This window comes from Dermacentor andersoni, chromosome 4 (assembly GCF_023375885.2).
Source record: "Dermacentor andersoni chromosome 4, qqDerAnde1_hic_scaffold, whole genome shotgun sequence".
NCBI lineage: Eukaryota > Metazoa > Arthropoda > Arachnida > Ixodida > Ixodidae > Dermacentor > Dermacentor andersoni.
The window spans coordinates 135,546,377-135,568,628 of NC_092817.1; positions in this window are offsets into that span (position 1 = coordinate 135,546,377).

The following is a 22,252-nucleotide window of genomic DNA, read 5'->3' on the forward strand; positions in this document are numbered from 1 at the left end:
GCGAAACTAGATTTAGTATAGATGAATGTTAACCGCATTGCACATAAACTTCACTTTGTTCGGGATCAATACACATGATAGGTTGTTAAAAAAGTGAAAAGGTCAACCAAGTGTCGACGCTAAGGAAGACAAGGTAAGCATAATTGCGCGACAGTTGCTACCAAAATAATATAGGAAATGAGTGAAAAACCCAAATAAAAAGGAAACAGTAAACCTAATATATTTTACATTTATTGACCGAATAATTGTTACAACCCTATACGTCGACCTCGCGTTTAGCGTCCACAGAACCTTGCTTGTCTCTTTGTGTATTTATGTTTGTCGAAATCAACTTCGATGTTCTCTAGCAGTTGGTTATGGTACCATCCTGTTATCCTGCCGTTGGAGGCAACCTTTGGTGACTCCTTAAGGTTGTTGATCCGCAACAATATGAAAGTGAGGGCTTGATCTGCTTTCAAACACTGATTCCCGTAGACAAGCATGAACCTCACATCCTCCCACATGTGCTACATAGATTCTGGGATGAAGAATTGGTGTGGCCAGACATTTCCGATTTCATTGGAAGAATTAGAAGCGCAATGAGGGTTACTGCAATAGTGGTGGTCCATTTCAGATTTGCGCACCTTTTTGAATGTTCTTCATTGCATGGTAACGTAAGCGCCTTGATTTACATTCTCTGGCCACATCTATGTAGGGGATGACGACATTATTTGCAAATACCAGAACAGGCTTCCAAAGGGTTGATCAGCTGATACAAAGCTAGCCAGGTGCATTGACGAGATTTTTGTAAGACCAGATAAGCACTGCTTACACAATGCTTATTATACTCGGTATTATTGTACGAGGTAAAAGCACTTATACCATTACTGAAAGCCTAATAGTGTACACTTTTTATAATTATTCGTGCTTTCACTGACGACGTTATGTTACCTAGACAACTCTCATACAGCTGATGCTAAGTTCCGTCAGCCTCCGGTTTGATGTAGTGATCTTCAATTGAAGCATGAGCGCACATTGTTGTGCATGCTAGTAAATTACAATTATTTTTCATAAATTGGATATGCTTCTACCATTGTCGACTCTAACCCCGTGGATTTACTTACGTACGAAGCATTGCCAAGCCGTAAGGCCAGGTTGTTCTTTTTAAACAACCAGCATTCCTTAAACTTTACAGCATTGAAATGGCCCGCCAAGCAGGCAACGGCTGTCGAATTTGCAGCTCATGTAGTGAACGCGATAGTAACTATGATGTTCCCTTTAAACCGATGGTACGAGTGAGCTACAACGCAGGCAATATAACTCATCCGAGAAGTTATAAATTGTGCGTACACGTTACCGGTAACATGTCGCCTATTTGAACCAAGTATAGACAAGGGGCCACCGTAATCTGTACTCACTTTGCATGCCAGAAAAATTGCAGAAATACGGCATTCAAAAGTTATCCACAAAGCTTGGCAAATTCTACTGAGTAATGTATCGCTCCACACTGTGTAAATCATCCCTCAAATTTCCGCCGAATATTACCTCAGTGCCCCATACTGTTAGCACTAGACACTGGGGAGCATTGCACACAGTGTGTGAATAATATTTCTAGCAATTGCATAGTATTAGCTTCCCTGGCAAAATATCTGTGATCAGAGTCTCATTCTTTCCAAATATATTGTCGCAGCCTAGTAGGAGACGGGAAAGCCGGCGTAGAGGACGTGTAAAAACACTTTTATGAGAGCAGTCAACGCGACGTCGTTGTCGTCTTTGTTTTTCCACTCGCGCGCCACTTCAGCGTCGTTCTCATCGCCTGGCACATACCCGCGGCGACCATATGGGATGTGGCATTTGCCCCCCCTTTGGAAAAAAAAAGGCATCGTCCCGATGCACCAACCGCCGAAGGCTGTGCACAGACGGTGCAAAGTTGAGGTCACGAGGAAATGTAGGGCTTCATACGAAGCACGTGCACAACCTCGGGCAGATGCCGCCGGCGTTTGGAGCAGTTATGACTGTCGGGGACAACTTCATAATTCACATCGCTGATGCGGCGCAGAACTGTGTATGGGCCGAAGTATCTTCGCAGGAGCTTCTCAGACAGCCCCCGCCGACGAATCGGAGTCCAGACCCACACCTGGTCACCGACGTTGTATGTGACGGGTCTGTGCCGAAGATTGTAGTGTCGGGCATCGTATTCCTGTCGTTCTTGGATTCGCAAACGCGCAAGCTGCCTGGCTTCCTCTGCGCGTTGCGTAAACTCCTCGGCACCAGTCTCGTCGTCACCGCACTCGTGTGGCAGCATTCGTCCAACATTGTTGTCACTTCACGTCCGTAAACGAGGTTGAAAGGCGTCACGCGTGTTGTCTCTTGGCGAGCCGTGTTATACGCAAATGTAACGTATGGTAAAATCTCGTCCCAGTTCTTGTGGTCGACGTCGATGTACATACTCATCATGTCTGCCAGTGTCTTATTCATACATTCTGTCAGCCCATTGGTTTGGGGATGATAAGCCGTGGTCTTTCGGTGAGTGGTACCGCTTAGTCGCAACACGGTATCCAGAAGCGCAGCCGTGAACGCAGATCCTCTGTCTGTTATGACCACTGCGGGAGCGCCATGCCTTAGGACGACGGCTTCCACGAAAAATCGCGCCGCTTCGGCTGCTGTTCCACGTTGGATAGCACCTGTTTCGGCGTATCGCGTAAGATAATCCGTGACGACGATTATCCATCTATTTCCGGCAATAGACAGTGGAAACGGACCTAAAAGGTCCATACCAATTTGTTCGAACGGCGCTTGCGGTATCTGAACAGGATGCAGTAGTCCAGCTGGCTTGCCGGGTAGGGCTTTGCGGCGCTGGCAATCTAGGCATGTCTGTGTGTAACGTTTCACGATCGACGCAAGTCTTGGCCAATAATACTTTAGCCTAATTCTTGCCAATGTGCGGGTGTATCCCAAGTGACCAGCGGTCGGCTCGTTGTGACAGGCATGTAGGACTTCGTCGCGAAGAGATGCGGGAATGACGAGTAGGTAGCTGCTGCCATTAGGTGAAAAGTTCTTTTTATAGAGAACGTCGTGGCGTAAGCAAAACGAAGGCAGCCCTCTCGCGAATAAGCTCGGCACGCTGCTTGTTTTTCCCTCTAAGTAATTGAAAAGAGGAACCAGTTCTGCGTCCTCGCGTTGGTGGCGTGAAACGTCGACATTATCTAGCACGCCTAGAAAACCCGCGTCATCATCGTCGTGGACTGCAGTCTCAACAGGAGACCGAGAGAGGCAGTCGGCGTCGGTGTGTCGTTTCCCCGATTTGTACACAACCGTGAAGTCGAACTCTTGGAGCCGAAGACTCCAGCGCGCAAGCCGACCAGCTGGATCTTTTAAATTAGTCAGCCAGCAAAGTGCATGATGATCACTGACAACGGTGAAACTCCGACCATACAAATATGGCCGAAATTTCAGGACGGCCCACACCAGAGCGAGACATTCTTTTTCTGTAGTGGAGTAGTTAGCCTCCGTCCTTGATAGCGTCCTGCTGGCGTAAGCAATCACTCTTTCGGTGCCGTCCTGCCGCTGTACAAGCACTGCGCCGAGGCCGACATTACTAGCGTCGGTATGAAGAATCGTAGGAGCGTCTTCATCAAAGTGTGCGAGGACGCAAGGCGCCTGCAGCCGTTGCCGTAGGTCATCAAAAGCCCGTTGCTGGTCTTCACCCCAGATAAAGGGTACATCTTCTCTGGTAAGGTGGGTCAATGGCCATGCGACGCGCGAAAATTCTGCAATAAACCGTCGGTAGTAGGCGCAAAGGCCCAGAAAACGTCGCACGGCCTTTTTATCTGATGGCGTCGGGAAATTAGCAACGGCAGATATTTTATCAGGGACAGGTCGGACACCTTCACGACTAACAACGTGACCGAGAAATTGAAGTTCTTCAAAGCCAAAATGGCACTTTTCAGGTTTTAAAGTTAGACCAGCTGAGCGTATTGCTTCAAAGACCGCCTTTAGTCTCCGTAAGTGTTCCTCGAACGTTACGGAGAAAACAATCACGTCGTCGAGGTAGACTAGACAGGTTTGCCATTTGAGGCCTGAGAGTACAGTGTCCATTAGTCGTTGAAACGTTGCCGGCGCAGAGCACAAACCGAAGGGGAGCACCTGAAATTCATAAAGTCCGTCGGGCGTGACAAAAGCGGTCTTCTCACGGTCTCTCTCATCAACTTCTATTTGCCAGTAGCCGCTTTTCAAATCCATCGACGAAAAGTAACGTGCGTTTCGTAGCCTGTCCAGTGAATCGTCGATACGCGGTAGCGGATAAACGTCTTTCTTTGTGATCAGGTTGAGTTTTCGGTAGTCGACGCAGAAGCGCAGGCTACCATCCTTCTTTTTCACCAATACGACAGGTGATGCCCAAGGACTCTTAGATGGCCGAATGACGCCGTCGTCAAGCATCGTCTTCACTTGTGTCTGGATTGCCTCGCGCTCTTTCGGTGCTACACGATAAGGATTCTGCCGAATTGGTCTGGCGTCGGCTTCGGTGACAATACGGTGCTTAGTGAGCGGCGTCTGGCTAACTCGTGACGTGGATGAGAAGCAGCTCTTAAACTCATCTATGAGCTCAAGAAGGCTGCTGCGTTCGACGGGCGATAAGGTCGGGCTGATATCGACCACAGGGGCAGGCACAGCCACGGTGAACGTCGCGTGCTCCACTGAGAGGCAGTCCTGTATTGATGTAAATTCGTCGAAGTAAGCAACAGCCGTGCCTTTAACAATGTGTCGACGTTCCCAGGTAAAATTCGTCAGCAGGAGTTCAGCACGTCCGTCGTGTACGTTAATTACGGCCCTGGCGATGGAAACGCCTTAACTAAGTACCAGTGCGTCGATGTGTTCAGCGACGCCAGTCCTAGTGTTCAAGTTGTCCCAGATTACAGGCACGAGGGAACAGCTTCGCGGCGGAAGCCTGACGTCGTCGTCGGCGATACGTAAGCGGGGTTGCTGGTGTTCCGCGGGGTCGACGTCGTCTGAACTCGTAGAAAATGTGACGACGAGGTCACGGACATTAATCACTGCACCATACTCTCTCAAAAAGTCCATCCCCAATATAAGTTCTTTACAACACTCAAAGAGAATGACGAGGGTGGCGACGAAGGTGGCGCCGGCGATTACTATTCTGGCTGTGCATTTTCCGATCGGCGTCATCAACTGGCCACCGGCAGTTCTGATGTTGGGCCCGGTCCACGGCGTCTTCACTTTTCGCAGCCTGTCGGCCAGCTTTTGAGTGATTATCGAAAAATGCGAACCAGTATCGACGAGAGCGGCCACTTGGTGGCCGTCAATGCAAACGACAAGATCGGCGCTGACGGCGTCGGTTACAGGAGGTGTGGTTGGAGTCGTCGGAGTTGTAGAGTCGTCGATCGTGGGAGATGGGGGCTCTTGGGTAGCTAGCCGGTTTGCAACCTCACCCCCGGAGGTCGCTGCGTCTAGTTTCCCCGGCGCGGGCTAGGGGACCTGCCCCTAGAGGCGTCAGAAAAATCGCGACGGGTCGGTGGGGTGTAACGAGCCGGAGATGGGGAACGCGATCGAGGCGTCGTTGAACCTTCTGGCCGCAAGTTTGTAGAATTTCCGTCGCGGCTACGTGCAGCATCATACACAGGGTAATTGCAGCTGGAAAATTTTTGATACCCAGCCGCGCGGTAATGGCACGCGCGGTAAACGTGTCCTGCTTCGCCGTAATGAAAGCATAGCGGCCGGCGGTCAGCGGTGCGCCACAAATCGGTCTTTCGAAGCGGGTAGCCGGCTGAGGATTCACTGTAAAAACGAGGCGCAGCGATCGACTGGCGGCGATACGGCATAGTTGGCGGCGGCTGTGACTGTCGAAAATAGGGCGTCGGGGGTGGCGGTGATGGCTGCGTCGTAGTAGTCGACGGTGTCAGCAGCATCGAAGTGGCAGGAGGTGGACGACAGACAGCTTCCGCGTAGGTCAATCGTCGCGGCACCGCCTGCCAGTCGGGCGACGAAAAGGCCTCTCGAACTTCCTCCCGAACGATATCAGCGACAGAAGCCGCCGCTGGTACCATGGGAGAGATCCCGAGCTGCCGGATCTCCTCTCGCACAATCTCTCGGATGACTTCACGTAGAGATGTGCTGCAGCTCTCAGGTAGAATGGAAGCATTCACCGGCGAGCTCTTGCGATCATATTGGCGGTACCGTTGCTGTAGTGCCCGTTCTATAGCGGTAGCCTCCTTGGTAAATTCGGCCACTGTCGTCGGTGGGTTCCTCACGAGCCCGGCAAACAGTTCCTCCTTCACTCCGCGCAAGAGATAGCGCAACTTCTTTTCTTCGGCCATCTCAGGGTCTGCTCTGCGGAAAAGGCGCGCCATATCTTCTGCAAACATGGCAACGCTCTCGTTTGGTTTTTGAATGCGGGATTCGAGTAGGCGCTGCGCGTTGTCTCTTCTGTCGCTACTAGTGAACGTGTCTAGTAGCTGGGTGCGGAAGGCATCCCACGTGGTCAAATTTCTCTCCCGGTTCACAAACCACGTCCGCGCACTGTCTTGAAGCGCAAAATAGACATTAGACAGCTTTTGCTGGGAGCCCCAGTCATTATAACTGGCGACACGCTCAAATTGGTCAAGCCAATCTTGGACATCCTCAAAAGCGTCGCCGTGGAAAATTTCTGGTATCTTAGGATTCTGAAGCGTCACCTGCGATGGAGTTGCAGTAGCCATGGCGGAAGTAGGTTGACGCGTTCCAGGAGGGTCCTGCAAAGGGTTGAACTCGGGCGTCAGGCCTCGCAGGCGGCGACTGTACCGGTGAACAGGAGTTTCGATGAACGAAGGTGATTCCGCTTTCGAGGTATGGCTCCGCGAAGGGGTGCCGAGCATGAGGCGATCCTACCCCGCACCTCCACCAGTGTCGCAGCCTAGTAGGAGACGGGAAAGCCGGCGTAGAGGACGTGTAAAAACACTTTTATGAGAGCAGTCAACGCGACGTCGTTGTCGTCTTTGTTTTTCCACTCGCGCGCCACTTCAGCGTCGTTCTCATCGCCTGGCACATACCCGCGGCGACCATATGGGATGTGGCAATATGCAGTATGCCAGATTCTCTTTTTTTCTGTCTTTTTTTACAGAACCGCACTTAAATACAAGCGCTCTCGAATGCTTGTAGGAATAATTTTTTTTTCACAGGCTGAAATAACCCTACACAACTCAAACTTCAAGATATATCGCCGATTACATATTTTCAATCACGAGATAAATTTTATGGGCAGTAGCGTGAAATGATTACTTTGCAGCATAGATGAATACGAATCTATGGAACACTCCAACTGATTCCTCAGTTCAAATCCCACGCATACGCTATCGGTTGTAAGAGAAGTGTCAGTGCGCATCTGTTAGTTGAATATGAAAAACACTTTGTCGATTTCACAACATCGCGGGTATTACAAAGTTGACGGCTCCAATTTCGGCGGAACCTCTTGTTTGAAACGTGCTCCCTGCATCATGTGTTCATAAATTTTCACACAGTATAGCCACTTAGCAAAAAAAAAAAAAGAAAGTCACTATCCTCTACTGTCTTGCTGTTGTAGTTTAGATAGGTGAGGCTTGCACTCTACGTCATCTGCTTAGCGTGGTGGCAGCGCCCACGGCTGTCGCCACGTTTGTGGTCCGCGGTCTGAATGGATTAGTTACAGGCCGCGGAGGCCCGCCCGTTAGAGAATAGTTATGTTTCCACTGTGTAGGACTTGTTATACCTTTAAATGCCTGAGCCCGTGACATGCGTGACGCTGGGCTGCTACCTCGAAAAAGTACGGTCATTCTAATGTACTGGCCGTCATAGCTTCAAAGACAGCAACATGGTGCGTCGCGGGAACCCATCATTTCATGTATATCACGGTCTTCAAGATTCTCCTGTTCATGCCACGGGAGCGTCGCGAAGTAAAAGTGTACAATGCGGTAGAGTCGCTCGATTATGTAACTAGTGGACGGGTGCAAGGGCCTAGGTAAGAGAGCTGTCGTTGTCAGTAGGAATTGTTCTTGAGGCTTGCGCGAATATAGCGTGAATTAAATATATATATATATATATATATATATATATATATATATATATATATATGTGCCAACAGTGGGTAAGCTCTCTAAAGTAACAAATGTGATGCCGCTTCAAAGCGACCTAAGCGGCGAGAACACAGCACACATGAAGTTCTTGCCACCAAGTCTGCGTCACCATTCCAGATCGCAGTAATCACAGGGACCGCACAGCCGCACCAAACGCAGGAGCCACGAAATAAAACGTCCCCCTCCCACCCTCCCCTAACGAGGTGCCTTGCATGCGACGGAAGACGGTGCGCCTCTTCACCGCTTTCCTCCGGTGCGCACGCGCGTTTCAGCCGCCATCATCGGCTTGCCCTCGCACGCTTTCACCCGCACATTTAGCATATGTTGCGCGTGGACGATGTTATCACCATTGGACTTTAAACGGAACATCACGGCCATGACGATAGCAGAAATGCGCCTCGTCAGTCCATATAATTGTTAACGCAACAAAATTTCGCCCCATGAAATAAAGTAGAAGAAAACTTGGCATAGGGCACGCTAAGATCTACGCAGTGAAGATAAGTAGGATAATGTCATAGGAAATAACGATGGTATAGTAAAAGCAACAGAAAATTCTGTACTAACCTATACAGTACTACAGAGCAGCCAGATTTCCGTCACTGGATGTAGTGATGAAATTGGAAAGAGAAGGATAAGATGGAGTAACAGTATACTTAATCACAGATTGAGTAGACATGATACTTGAATAATTTGCGGACTTTATACACAATATCTCATGACTCCAAGTGCTGCAGTTAGGTGGAAGAATGCCAACAGAACACTTATCAAGAAGAAGAGATATGCTAAAGAATTGAAATATTATGGATCCATTCTCTTCCTTTCAGTATTGTTTATGATATTAACGAAGACAACTTCCAACAGAATAAGGTTAACACTTCTAAAAATGAAGAGAACAGGGTTGCTTCCGGTGCGATATTCTAAAACGATCACGTCCACGTCACCAACCAGGTAAATGAGAAATTGACGGAGTACAATGAACCTTTCTAGATGTACACGTACTCATTAGACGTACTCACTGCAGGCATACGTGAGTATCTTGCGAAATATCTACAAAGGTTTCATAAGTACCTTGCTTCTCCACAGAAAAAATGGAAAATTACGTAACACGAAAGAGGTCCGGCAAGGAGACGCAATATCATCAACGCAATTCACTGCATGATTAAAAATACTCATGCTGTTAGACTAGGATGTCTTAGCAGTCTGTATTAATGGCGAATACCCTAACAACATTCAATTTGCAGATCACATTCTCTTGTTCCAGAACACTGGGGATGAATAGCAAACAATAATCGTTAAACTGTAGAAGCATTGTCGCAGATGATTTTGCAGAATTCAAAGTGGTATTCAATAGCCTTGCAAGAGAATAAGAATTCCGGATCGCAAGCCAGCCTATAGGGTCTTTGCAGGAATACGTTTATCCAGGTCACGTACCTATATGGGACACTGATCGTAAGAAGGAAAAATACAGAAGAATAAAAATGGGTTGGAGTGCTTACGAAGGACATTACCAAACTCTCCCATGTTAGTTTACAACTGCCGTTAGAAAGAACAGTGTGTATTCATTGCTCTCTATCCCTGCTACCATATGGAGCAGAAGCTTGTAGGCTAACAAATAAGCTCGAGAACAAGGACAGCCCAAAGAGCGATACAAAGAAAATTTTAGGCACAACGTTAAAAGACACCAGGAAAGCGCTGTGGACTAGGCAGCAAACGGGCATGGTGGGTATTCTAGTTGACATTAAGAGGAAGTTTTAGCTCGAGCTTCGATGCCACCTATTCAAATAGAAGTAAACCACAGAGACGCGTTTTTGAGTTTTAATGAAAATTGAAGCATTTGAAAGCAAAAGTTACATTTTAGTGTCTCTCAGATGTGGGAGCAAAGCCGAGCCACAGTGGCCATCTAGCTGGCACCAGGTGCGGGCCTCCCTATCGCCAGATTATAAAAAAAGTTATCTTATTGACTTTTGGAAGCAGAATTTTGATTTCAGGCTTTAATTTTTTAAGAGGAAGTTGGAAGAACTGGCATGTATAAAAATGGGAAAAGTATACATGTTCGTAGCACTGCACCAAGAACAGATATTGTAGTTCCGGGAACTGCATACCTTAGAACATTCAGAGTGAATACGTTTGGTAATCAGTTTATATCTCGTGAATTCATTATATTATTTGCAAGAGTTTTGCAATAGTCCTATTCACAGTTATTAATGTCTTTGAGAGCCATGTATAATATATCAAATTTATCCCGTTTATATGTTCTATTAGATTTCATTTACAGAATCGTGATATAGATTTTCACTGATTAGTTACATACATGTAACCTTGATAGATTCGTTTTCCTAAAATTTGCGATTTTCAACGATATTCATAAAAAAATGCACGGCTTTAATCGAAAATCCATTACCAACTGTACCACGATTTTAATTTTTTCTTTGATATGCAACAAGCCTCATGAAATTTAGTGCAGCGGTTGCCGTGAAAAACAATTTCTCCTTTTCAATGCATATAGATAGGAGCCCCCCTACTAAAGCTTCCCCTTATTTGAAAAAAAAAATGGAGCTGAACAGGTCATGCAATACATAGTGTAAATAAACGGTTTACCATTAGAGTTCCATAATGGGTACCAATGAAAGGGAAGCGCAGTCAAGGACGGCCACAAATAACGTGGGATGAAGAAATGGGGAAATTTGCAGCCTGAAGTTGGAATCAGAGATCACTGGGAGAGTCCTTCACCTTGCAGTGGACACAAATGTAGGCTAAATATGTAGGTACCACACTGCGATATGCCCACCGCTGCCCATCAACATAGCTAATACCCTTGTTCAACACCATAGCCGATTTAGCGGAGAGTGATGGTGCAGCACTTTGATTTGATATTATAGGGCTTTAGAAAAGCGTTTGCAGTCAAACGTAAACGCGTTGCGTACGTAAAGAAATAGCGTTGCGCACGTTATTCGGTTTCCGTGATTTACGTACGCTGTGATAACAGACGTTATTTTGCGAGTCTTGCGGTTGTAATGTTTGCTCACGCTAAGAAATAGCGTTGTCAAACGTGGTGGCACTCGCGGCTTCCGGTTCAGCGTGAATCACTGGCTGCGTTCCCGCTCGCGCTGGTCGCCAGGAACTCTTGAAGTCAGCTTTAGTTTTTGGTCAGGTCACCTGAAACGTTAGTTATGAGCGCTTAGCGCCCTACATTTCTGTGATCGTTTTGCGATTTCGGCTTCAGCAGCCTGATAACACACGTTCGAATGGAAGCCGTAGAAAGCTTGCTAATGAATTGTATTGGCTTGTCTGCGGCGTACCACACATCGCCCTGTCTTCCAACGTCTGCATTTCGCTTGCGTCTCCGTGCGGTCAACGAAAAGTCTTGAAGGGCGCCCACCCTAACGTCCTGTAAATCTGCTTGCCTTTAAAGTACCCAATATGACAAAACGCTATTCTAAAATTGTATGTTATCACAGTCAAACGTGTTTACATTGCTCGCGTCCATGAACGCCTTCTAGCATCACTTAGTTCTCTATTGCGAATTGCTGAGACGGCGCTTTTAGGGAGACATGTACCACATCACAAAGAGATCAAGAGGACCGCACAACCGTGAAGATGGTGCTTCTGTCCGCAACGATGGCCGTGGCACCGGGGAGCGCTGAATTAGCGCAGATATCCTTTAGCTATTATGCTCAAGGGAATGACACGTAGCAACCATTTCCCAACTTCATTTGCATATCCCTAAGCCGAACGAACACTTCTTCCAACAAAGATAAAGGTGTTCAGAAATATTTCAATAGGAGATTACTGCAGCTGGTGGCCGGTGCTCTAACTGAAGTTGAAAAAGGTTTTCTTAAAAAAGAAATTCCCTTGGCGTAAACGCTTAGCAACAGCAGCGGCCGGCGAACTCGAGCGGTACATTGAATTTCCATTTCGGTGGCTCTGCCATCGACGTTAGCGTTCAGGTTCTTCTAGTCCTCCGAGGGCAGTTTCCTCTATGTTTACCTTATCTTGTGTCTGACTTCGGCTATTCTGCACGAACCACTTCGCAAGCCGTTACTGCTCTTATGCGTAACGTTCGTCATGAAACAGCCGGCACACTTGGCTTTTTCCTTGGAGTGGTAACCGTTGGTCAACCTTGTCAACGCATAAAATCAGCCTCGTCCATTGCAGCGAAACGATTCTCTGTAAGAACAAGGGCACCTTATAAGAGAAACCGCTCGATGAGAAAAAGCGTCGTGACCGCCTGCGCAACGGAGTGCAGCATAGCTTACAAGGCTCAGGCAATGCCGTTGGCGAGCTTTGGCTAGCACCACAAAGCGCAAACCAGCTTCTGATACCCCTGTAACACGGGAAGATTTAATGTCATTCGAATCGAATTGCATTCGATGCATCGAATGCCTTTCAGTCTCTTGTGGTGCTACACAGTAAAATGTAATGACATTCGCAAATGATAGCAATGACGATCTGGAACAAAATTTCTGAAATTCAAAGAAATTTTGTGCCCATTAAACGCATTTAAGAACTTTTTCGGGTACTTTTAGGATGAACGAAAAGATTTCGACGCCAAATGTTCACAACTAAAAGCACTTCGATCAACACATCCAATATGGCCGACCGCCACAACAGACTCCTGATGCCTAGAGTAAAAGCGCTTGAGCACAGCCCGTGGTGAAAATATCGCGGCAAAATAATTATTCCTTTTTATGAGTCTACAAGAATATCTTCTGACTTTGCTGATGCACGCATTATTTTTTCGCGTTGCGTGTCGCTGTTGTCTATCTGGCGTCAAGATTATACGTTCGGTTCGAAGTCAAATGCGAATGAGTTCCCCTCACTCATTCGATGGCAAATGTCATCACGTTCGAATGACATTAAATTTTCTCGTGTAAATCCTGATTAGTTGGATTATATGCAAATGCCATTCGATTCGAATGACATTAAAGCTTCCCGTGTGACAGGGGTATTACTTCCTGTAGAGCAGCGTTATACGTTTTTTTTCCCGACGTTGCTGCCTCTAGTAGTTCCGCGAATCATTGGTACCCGTTGATGATAATACCACTGTTATCTATACCGCTGGTCAACAGCCAAAGAATGTATGCGTCACAATATAGGCCAAACGAAAAAGTTATTTTCTTTCATGTCATTGCGAAAAAAGAAAACTGAAACTACGGCCTCTTTTGGTTCCCCAGGAAAATATATATGTTGAGTCACAAACAAATAGTGTCGCTCACCTGACATTATCTTGGGTTCCGCTGACAACACGAAACTATGGCACGGTGAGTCATTGGAATAAATAAGTTGTAGCGTGCAAGAAATACTGCGCCAATTCTATAAATACAAGTCGCAAAGTGAAATTTAGATACCTTTTGCACTGAACGCTATATAGCACAGAATTATATGCTCGAATGAAATCATTTTCTTCACTGTATCATACGTGATCAAGGCTCTAAGGAAATTTTTCATTTCTACAAATATTGTTTACCAAAATTTTAGCACCTCGAAATTAAACTTACGTAAGTTTGGTTATAAAGGATATCTGCAAAGACAGGAATACGTAGAGAGAGCCAGCAATGTGACAAGTCTGCTCCGGGAATATGAACTGTAAGTGGAAAACGCAAGATTATCTGCTTCATAAGTTCCTAACGTAAGAGTTCTTAAATGGGGATCTCAAGTACTACACGCGCACAGTATATGAATGACCAAGCTGCGTATTTTATGTGGCAAAACTAGAAAAATGAGCAGGCTAATTTCTGTGATACATCACATAGAGCACAAGATATACATATATATGTAAAGACTAAAGCGAGGCACTCGCACTCTGTTATTGAAAAAATCTGCTCCGACGACGAGAAAAAGCAGCTGGCGTAGGCACTGCCACGTTCCTGGTAGTTCTAGTGTTGTGCGAAGACTGTACCTACGCTGTGGCCACTAGAGTGGGTGCGCACGTCTGTAGGAGCCGAAAGGTCAAAATGCGCCAAAATGGGCCTTGATGTAAGTAAACTGGCGAGGATTGTGAACGCAGTGGCTTGCTCATATCCCTAAGATAAAGAGGCGCCCTTTATGAGCAGGTCAGTAAGAAGCCGGGTGATGTCGGCAAAATTCTTCACAAAGCGGCGGAATTAAGAGCACAAGCCGACAAAGCTCCTGACATCTCTGACTGAGCGATAAATAGCAAAGTCTCGGACGGCACGTACCCTCTTGGGGTCAGGTTGGACAGAACTAGTATTAACAAGGTGACCAAAAACTGTGATGCGACGTCGAGTGAAACAGCACTTGTAAGAGTTAAGCTTCAGAACAGCGTGGCGAAACACACCGACAATGGCCGACAGACGGGTATATGGTTCTTAAAAATAGCTGAAAAGATAATTACATCATCTAGGTAACAAAGACAAGTAGACCACTTCTAGTAGGCCCCTAAAATAAGAATCCATAATTCGCTTGAAGTTTGCGGGGGGATTACACAGTCTAAAAGGCATAAGCTTGACCTGGTAAAGTACATCTTGTGTGACGGACTCAGTCCTCGCGCGGTCCATGGCATCTACGGTAATCTGCCGGTATTCGGAGTGCAGGTCAATGGAGCAAAGGTAGATTGCTGCGTGGAGGCAGTCCAAGGCGTCATCGATTTGGGGCAGTGGGTACACGTCCTAGCGCGTGATGTTGTTCAAGTGCCGGTAGTCAACATAAAAGCACCAGCTGCCGTCTTTCGTTTGTACTAGCGCCAAAAAGAACCCCCATGGAATGCAAGAAGGTTCGATGTCGCCTTTTCTGTGCATTTTGCCAACTTCACCTTGAATCACCCGATGTACGGTGAGGGAGACGCGATAGGAACGGTGGTAGATAGGGGTCGCGTCCTTTGGGTCGATTCGATGGTGGACAACAGATGTTTGGCATACATAACAATCGTTAAAGTCGAAAATATTGTTACGGGAAGGAAGAAGCGTGCGTCTATTCACAGATGGCTTTTAATGTCTGAGCCAACAAGCGTGAAGCAGCGATAATACTAAACTCTTCTTCGTCGTCTCCAAGGCCACCATCAGCGTCCTCTTCTTCCCACATTACCGACTGTGACATCACCCCCGTCGGAAAAAGCACGTTATTGGTGCGGCTCATCGGTCTGAGAAAGGTAACGTTTGAGACGGCTGACGTGGATGATGTAAGAGAGAGGTGAAGGCATTGTGGCATCCAGTGGAGACACTTCATATGTGACAGGGGTCACCTGGCGAAGAATGCGGTAAGGGCCATAGTATCGCGAGAGGAATTTCTCCGAAAGACCAACATGCCGAGTTGGATACCAAACTAGCAAAAGAACACCTGGTTCGTAGTCCACGTCGTGATGGCGCTGGTCGTAACGGCACTTCTGGCGTGTCTGTGAAGCAGAAAGGCGAATGCGGGCAATCTGGCGGTCTTGGGTCGCTGTGACTATGACATCCCGAGTGTACTCTGTCAGCGAGTCGAGTGTGACCGAAAAGAGAGTCTCGAAAGGCAAAGTCGGCTCACGACCGAAGAGGAGACAGAAGGATGTATATCCAGCTGTGTCGCGGTGCAAGGAATTGTAGGCGAACGTGACAATATCATGCTGTGACTCCATAAGATGGCGAAGATGGTAGCCTGAGCAGTTGAAAGGTTAGCAGAAATCAGTCCGACAAAGGCATCGTGCTGCAAACTAGTTGTGGTAGAAACCAAGGGTGAACTGGAGGGAACGATCGAATCCAACTCGCAAATTTAGCAGTCTTCGGCAGCAGTGGCGGTGGCGAGCGACATGCCTGGTGGGATGGGTTGAGAAGTGCTGAAGTGGAAAATGGGAGCACGGATGTGATTTCTGGTGGCAGTCATGAGATTGTTAGCCACAGCCACGTTTCTGGCGAGCAGAACGTCTGTTACTGGAGAGAGCACGTAATTGCCATCAGCCACAGGAGGACCCGAGATCATAGAGATATACATGGCGGCTTGGGGGAGGGGGGGCGATCGTCCACATAGTCAAGAGAGCAGAGACGGACCGAAGGCGTGTTTGGAGCATCGGTTATCTGATGACTCATGACGCCTGCGAAAGAAAGGATGCTCCACATCCGCCGCCAAGGTTTGTGAATGGTGATGCTGGCTAACACAACCAAGGTTAGTTCTAGCAGTAAAACATAAATACCCAAGAAAGTAGATGGGAAAACGGCACCACGGTAGCTCAATTGGTTAGAGCATCGCAGGCGTAATGCAAAGACGTGCATCGCTCCTTACCTGCGGTACGTTGGTTTTCATTCAACCGCACTGCCACTAATTTATCGTTTCTTTGCTTCAATTAGTAAGCACGACTTATTTCTCCGATGTTGTCCTTGGTGCCTTTGTTGGGTTCTTCTCATATATATATATATATATATATATATATATATATATATATATATATATATATATATATATATATATTTTTCTTATATATATTTTTCTTATATTATATGTTTTTCTTTTGTGTTACTTGTCACACTCAATTTGTACGTGCACTTTATTACCATGTATTTTATTTTTTATACCAGTCCCATGAGGCACGATAGCAGGTGGGCCTACAAAAATAAAATACATGGTAATAAAGTGCACGTACAAACATATATATATATATGTGTGGGGGGGGGGGGGGGTCTGCCTAGCGCTATCAATTATTTATTTCGTGAAATTAGGATTTGGCACTTTTATTCCTGTCGGTATGCTTCGCACTAAGTTAAATGAAAGCGTGATATCGTTTCCAGCTAACTTATGCACCATGACTGAAGCGATCTATCTTTTAAGTGCTACTTTATACCGCCTTCAATATACCAAGTACACCTTGTTCCAGATGAAAGCGATGCCCTATTTTATTTTGAAGTACATAAAAAAGCCAGAAAGTACCGCATTTCGACTGTAAGACTGGTAGAGTGGATCGTTGCGTTGTTTCGTGGCGTGGTAAAAAAAAAAAAAAAACGTTTCTTGGATATTCGCGACCCGAACATTCGCGGCACCGCACGATTGCTTAACCAGGAATGAGGCCGTAACTTTACGCTTCCTCCAGACACACACCTACCCTAGCCATGCCGTCTTACATCACTGCTACCAGGGTGATGCGTGTAACAGATGCGTGTAAACTTGCGCACAGAGAGCAACGCTGCGACACATGCTGTGGGAATGTGCCGGCAATAAAGGTAATGAGACCACCTCCGTTCGCGACGCATCTGTAATCGCGGCCGTTGCCAGAGTACGGGAAGCCTGGAGCTTGCATCTTCCCGACGCCGCCCCGGCTGCGGGAACCGCCGGGGACCTTCTACGTCGGCGTCGCCGCCGCTGGGAGGCGGCTCTCAAAAGTTCAAAGTTTGCAGACCAGCTCTGGGCCGTCCAGCAAGCCGAAGATGCCACCAGAGTCCAAGGACTTCGAGTCGCCACCTGAGGCCACCTCAACAAAAACTGCCGGACCATTCTTTAATAACGTTTCTCCATCTTCTTCTTCTTGGACATGGAACAAGACTAGGGAACCAGACGTGGTTAACACACTGGAGGCGACTGTTAGTAATGTGCCAGAAGTTGACTTGACTCCCCTAATATAGGTTTCGTAGACGATATGGGACACGTGCATTTAACTTAGAGCGAGCACGTCAAAGCAGTTAACAGTGCCGATGTAAAATTTTCATAAATTTTCATAAATAAAATATAAAAGTGAAGCTTAAGAGGACGTGCTTGTCTGCCTGTAGGTGGCTTCATCAATGCACACGTTCTTATCTATTCTTTTTTTGTGAGCGCATCTACGCACCTGCAAAAACTTACATTAGGTTTTAAGTTGGCATGCAGTGTTTTTTTTTATGCTGAAAGACCCGCTCTTTTCTATGTACAGCGTGACCATGGAAATGCTTGCTTAGGCAGATCCCTCTTGAAGAACGACCGTAAAATATTGGCTAGGCCAAGGGCCTAAAGCTACCTCTTTTGAAAAAAAGATTCCCTGCTGTTGAACAGCGAAGCCAATGGGCAAGTTAGAGTGATCGCTTCTCACGAAGCACTCGAAGAGTCGTGCTTTGAAGCCGTCTATGAAAGTTTCGCTCGTTATGCAGATTTAGACGGAAAAAATTTCCGGTGGTGCTCATTTGAGCTTCAGTTAGAAAGTAATCTGCGCGACGCACATTCAAAGCTTTAAAGTCGGCCGACGGGGCGACTGCACTCTCATCTACTTGTTCGACGAAAAGACGGGCGACGACGCGCTTTGAAGGTTGATGGTTGCCAATCGTTATTGGGCGGATTTAATTTTCAAATTGACCATTACATAAGAAAACTGCCCTGAGTAAGAGGCTAAGTAGGTTGCACGGACGAGGAAACGTTTTCCGACCAGAATTGTACGATATTTATAATGGAAACACTGTCGTCCCAACTCCTGAAAAAAAAATGAAATAGAACCCGCTTGAGTTATTCATGACAAAAATTCATAATTCCGCTGTTGAATCTTAAGATGAACAACGTTCACGCTTCATATGCCTCCCTTTTCTGCCAGAGAGATTGGGACATAGAACCAGAACTAATTCTGAATAGAATCTTTTCATTAGAATACACCGCACGTTCATCTTTAGGTGGATCAGGAACAAGCAGTGAAATATGAAAACTTCGCTTGTGCAATAACAACTTGTGACTGACAGTTCCTCCGGTTTCTTCATTTTATACCAGAATAACGACGCCGTAACAGCCGAAAGTGAAGTCAAGTTCTCCACGCGGCTGCGGCAGCGACACGTCAAATAGCCGCACAATATCACATATGTTGACAGGAGCTTGTGAACGTGCCACGTGATAGAGGTGTTGGTGCAAGATAGCCGTGTGAGAGCTGGAATTCCTCCAGCTATTCCTCCCGTCCATATTAACAAGATATATAATATTTGGTGTGGAGTTCAGAAAGACTTATTGGTTCTAAAATATGTTCAAATTGATTTCCCCAATTATGGATGACAAACTGACAGGTTGTATCCAGAGCGCTTGGTTCCACAGGGCATGTGCCATCGCGGAAAGCAGCTTTGCTGACGAGAGCTCAACCTACGTAATGAAACGGGAAAATATTGTGCTCAACATTTGCTTTTGTTACGCTCTTTTCACCTTATCTGCGTCGTCTGACGGCAACTGTAAGCACACAAGGAAGCCGTTTAACGTTTTTTGGAATTGCAGCACAGTAAAGAAAAATGCCTTTCTTGATGTGCCGTTGCAGCATAATGAGCATGGACGTCGTTGCGTATATATATTGCTTTGTGTTCTCGCAAGATTTTGAGCGACCACCTGTTTCGGGAAAATATTATTGTCGCGGAGCTTCAAATTCCACAACAAATCAAGGGGAACGCATTGTTTCTGGCTAGTAACCAACAAACAGTACGTCGACATTGCTTTTAGCTTAAGCGACAGTTCTAAGATTACACGTTCGTGCACGAATATACGTCCAAATCACTCTTTCCTAAACGCTTGAAGAGGGGATTTCGTTGCTCTTTTAAGAAATATTGCGGGAGAACCCATCTCCGGCTGATTGCCTAAGCTAATGCGAGAGCATTCACATGCACAGGCTGTTGCTGATGACGCCGTTCCCTGGCTACCCCTGTTTTCGCGACATACCGAAAAGATTTGTTTTTCAGCACGTCGTCGCTTCCTATCTTCAACCGCTTTTGCTGATGGAGCTCTCTTCCTAGCACCCAACCTAACAGCTTCGACTAGTGGTGTCTGGCTTTATTTCTAGCTGCTAAAGGCGAATGTCTTCCTATTCGAAGAAGCCGTAGCTACTTGCTCGCGACCAGCGCTCACTGCTCTCATACTTTAATTTGCTTTTTTTTCCTAATGAGAAACACTTCACAATTAAAGACTATGTGCGTCGCCTTCTACGTCGCACGTATTACACGCCCCTTCCCGAACAGTTGGCGTGTGCCCATTGGAACATGGTGGCGTGGGATTTGTCCATCACTTTATCAAGTACATTGCTTCACACCTGTTTTTCTTGCGAGAAACAGACTATCCATTCTTGCAAGAAATGTTACAGCTCTGAATAATTCATTAGTTTCTCATTGTATTAGTGTTATAAGGTGCCCAAAATGTCGCATAGGCTTCTTGACGCTTTCTCAGGGAGGTCGTTGACTCATTTAATTTATTAAAAAAGCACATTCAGCCTGAATTAGAGCGTTGCAACTCTAAAAGAAATTTTTGTTGCACTAGCAGACTCAACTTTCCCAGATTCTGTGCATCATACACCCTGTTTAGGTGAGTCTTATCAGTGTCTACGTAGGTGGGCCCCTAAAATGTGTATCTCTCCTGCAGTTAAAACATTTTTCTTTAAATTTATTCGGCAAACTCTTCCCGTTAAAAGGTGACTAAACGCGAGGGGCTGTTTTCTGTCGTGGTCAGCAAATTGTGAACTCTGTCCACATGGCGATACTATAGACCATTGTTTCATAGACTGTAGAGATACTAACTTTTCGGTGACATTCTTCACCAAATGCTCAGAAAGGATACTGACAACACGCCATATGCAATTATGTTTCGACGGTTTAAAATACAGATGGTCCTGTCTACGACATGTTGATAGTACTGGGTCCATACAGCCTTAGAGGATGTAGGCAGTTTGATCACCATGCATAAAGCCCGCGTTCTACAACATCCTGCTATAGTCAAATTGCAGCCTATGTGGGAACCGCAACCGCTGTGCAGGAACATTCGCTGGACTGGAGGCGCATGTTGGGCGCATGTGTGCGTCTACCCAAGTTTCGAGTGTGAAACGATGTTTGCACTTGAACATATGTTTCGTTTTGTTTTCTATGTAATAATGCGAGGACTGTTGCAGCAGTGCCAAGGGAAAAATAACTCACCAAGCTACGGGCCCGGGTTCGAATTCTCGAGGCATACTGAATATTTACAGCGTAAGCTCTTATGGGGTCATTACAGCAGCCGTTTCGGTGGACGATGGTGTCCGCCGCCACCGCCTGTGTCCGATGTGCGTAGCATCACTGGTAATAAAAGCATAAGAGCCAATTCCTGCCGGTGTTGAACCCAGGTCTCCTGCGTGGGAGTCAGCCACTCAACCACTGAGCATGCCAGCGATCTTTTTCTTTATTGCATAGAGTTATAAGTACTGTGATTCGCAAATTGCTGCATTAGATTTGAACAAAGATGAGAAACAAATGCACGCAGTCCGCAGTCCAATGAGAGTTCAAAGATTGGGCAAACAAACACAAGCGTCAAGACGCGAAATCCGTTAAGGTACGGGATCAAAGGTGCCAACCACACTACGCACTTGAACCGTCTCTTCTCGGAAGATAGATCTTGTCGAGCGAGGTGGCTCAGCATGTCTGTCGATCATTCAACTTCGCTATTATGAATAAATTTCTAATACGATAAACAAATCATATCGTGTATTGCTGGCTGTCTTTTTGAAAGGAAGCAACCGGATAGAATAAGATGTGAGAGGAAGGTTTTTTCTGATAGTACTTTGTAAAATGTCCCAAAAATGAAATAAGTCACAACAAAGATTAAACCAATGTACTATTGTATGGTGTTGCTTGCAAAGTCTACAATTTGTATCTCGGGGTACAAATATTTTTTTTTTTTTCCTGAAGCCACTTCTTAACTGTCAGGGTGGAAATGTGCAGCTTAAAAAAAGAAAGATGTTTGCGCTGCTGGTGTAAAAGAATATCTTGACCATACAGAGACAGATTCGGATTTCGATAACTAGGTTATGGGAAAACGTTATGTATAAGTGCTATATTTAGCGACGATCTATCAACGCTAAAAAATCCTGCAGAGGGAATCTGGCTTTTAAAAATGAAATAGTGTCCAAAAGTTCTTTTAGGAAGCCTCATAACGGCAGTTCTTGAGCAAAGTTTGTCGTGACAAAAGGAAACGGAGGTGTGAAGCAAGACGTGTTTGATTAACTACGAGAACGAATGAATGACGCACATTTTTCAGGTAAAACCATTTCATGATCGATTGTTACAGAAACAAATGCACAAGGCTCTCGCCTACCTTCTCAAGCGGAAGAAAAAGTTTGTCCCTTCTCATGGTTCCCCATGATGTACTCCGAAGAAAACATACAAATATTCTATGAAACACCTGAACATGGATACGTGAGCAGTGCAAGAGCTGCAGAACACAAAGAAGCCTAGAAGCAAGAAATATATTGCATGCCTTAGCTCTCGCGCAAAGGGAGAGGTCACGCCGCTGCTAAG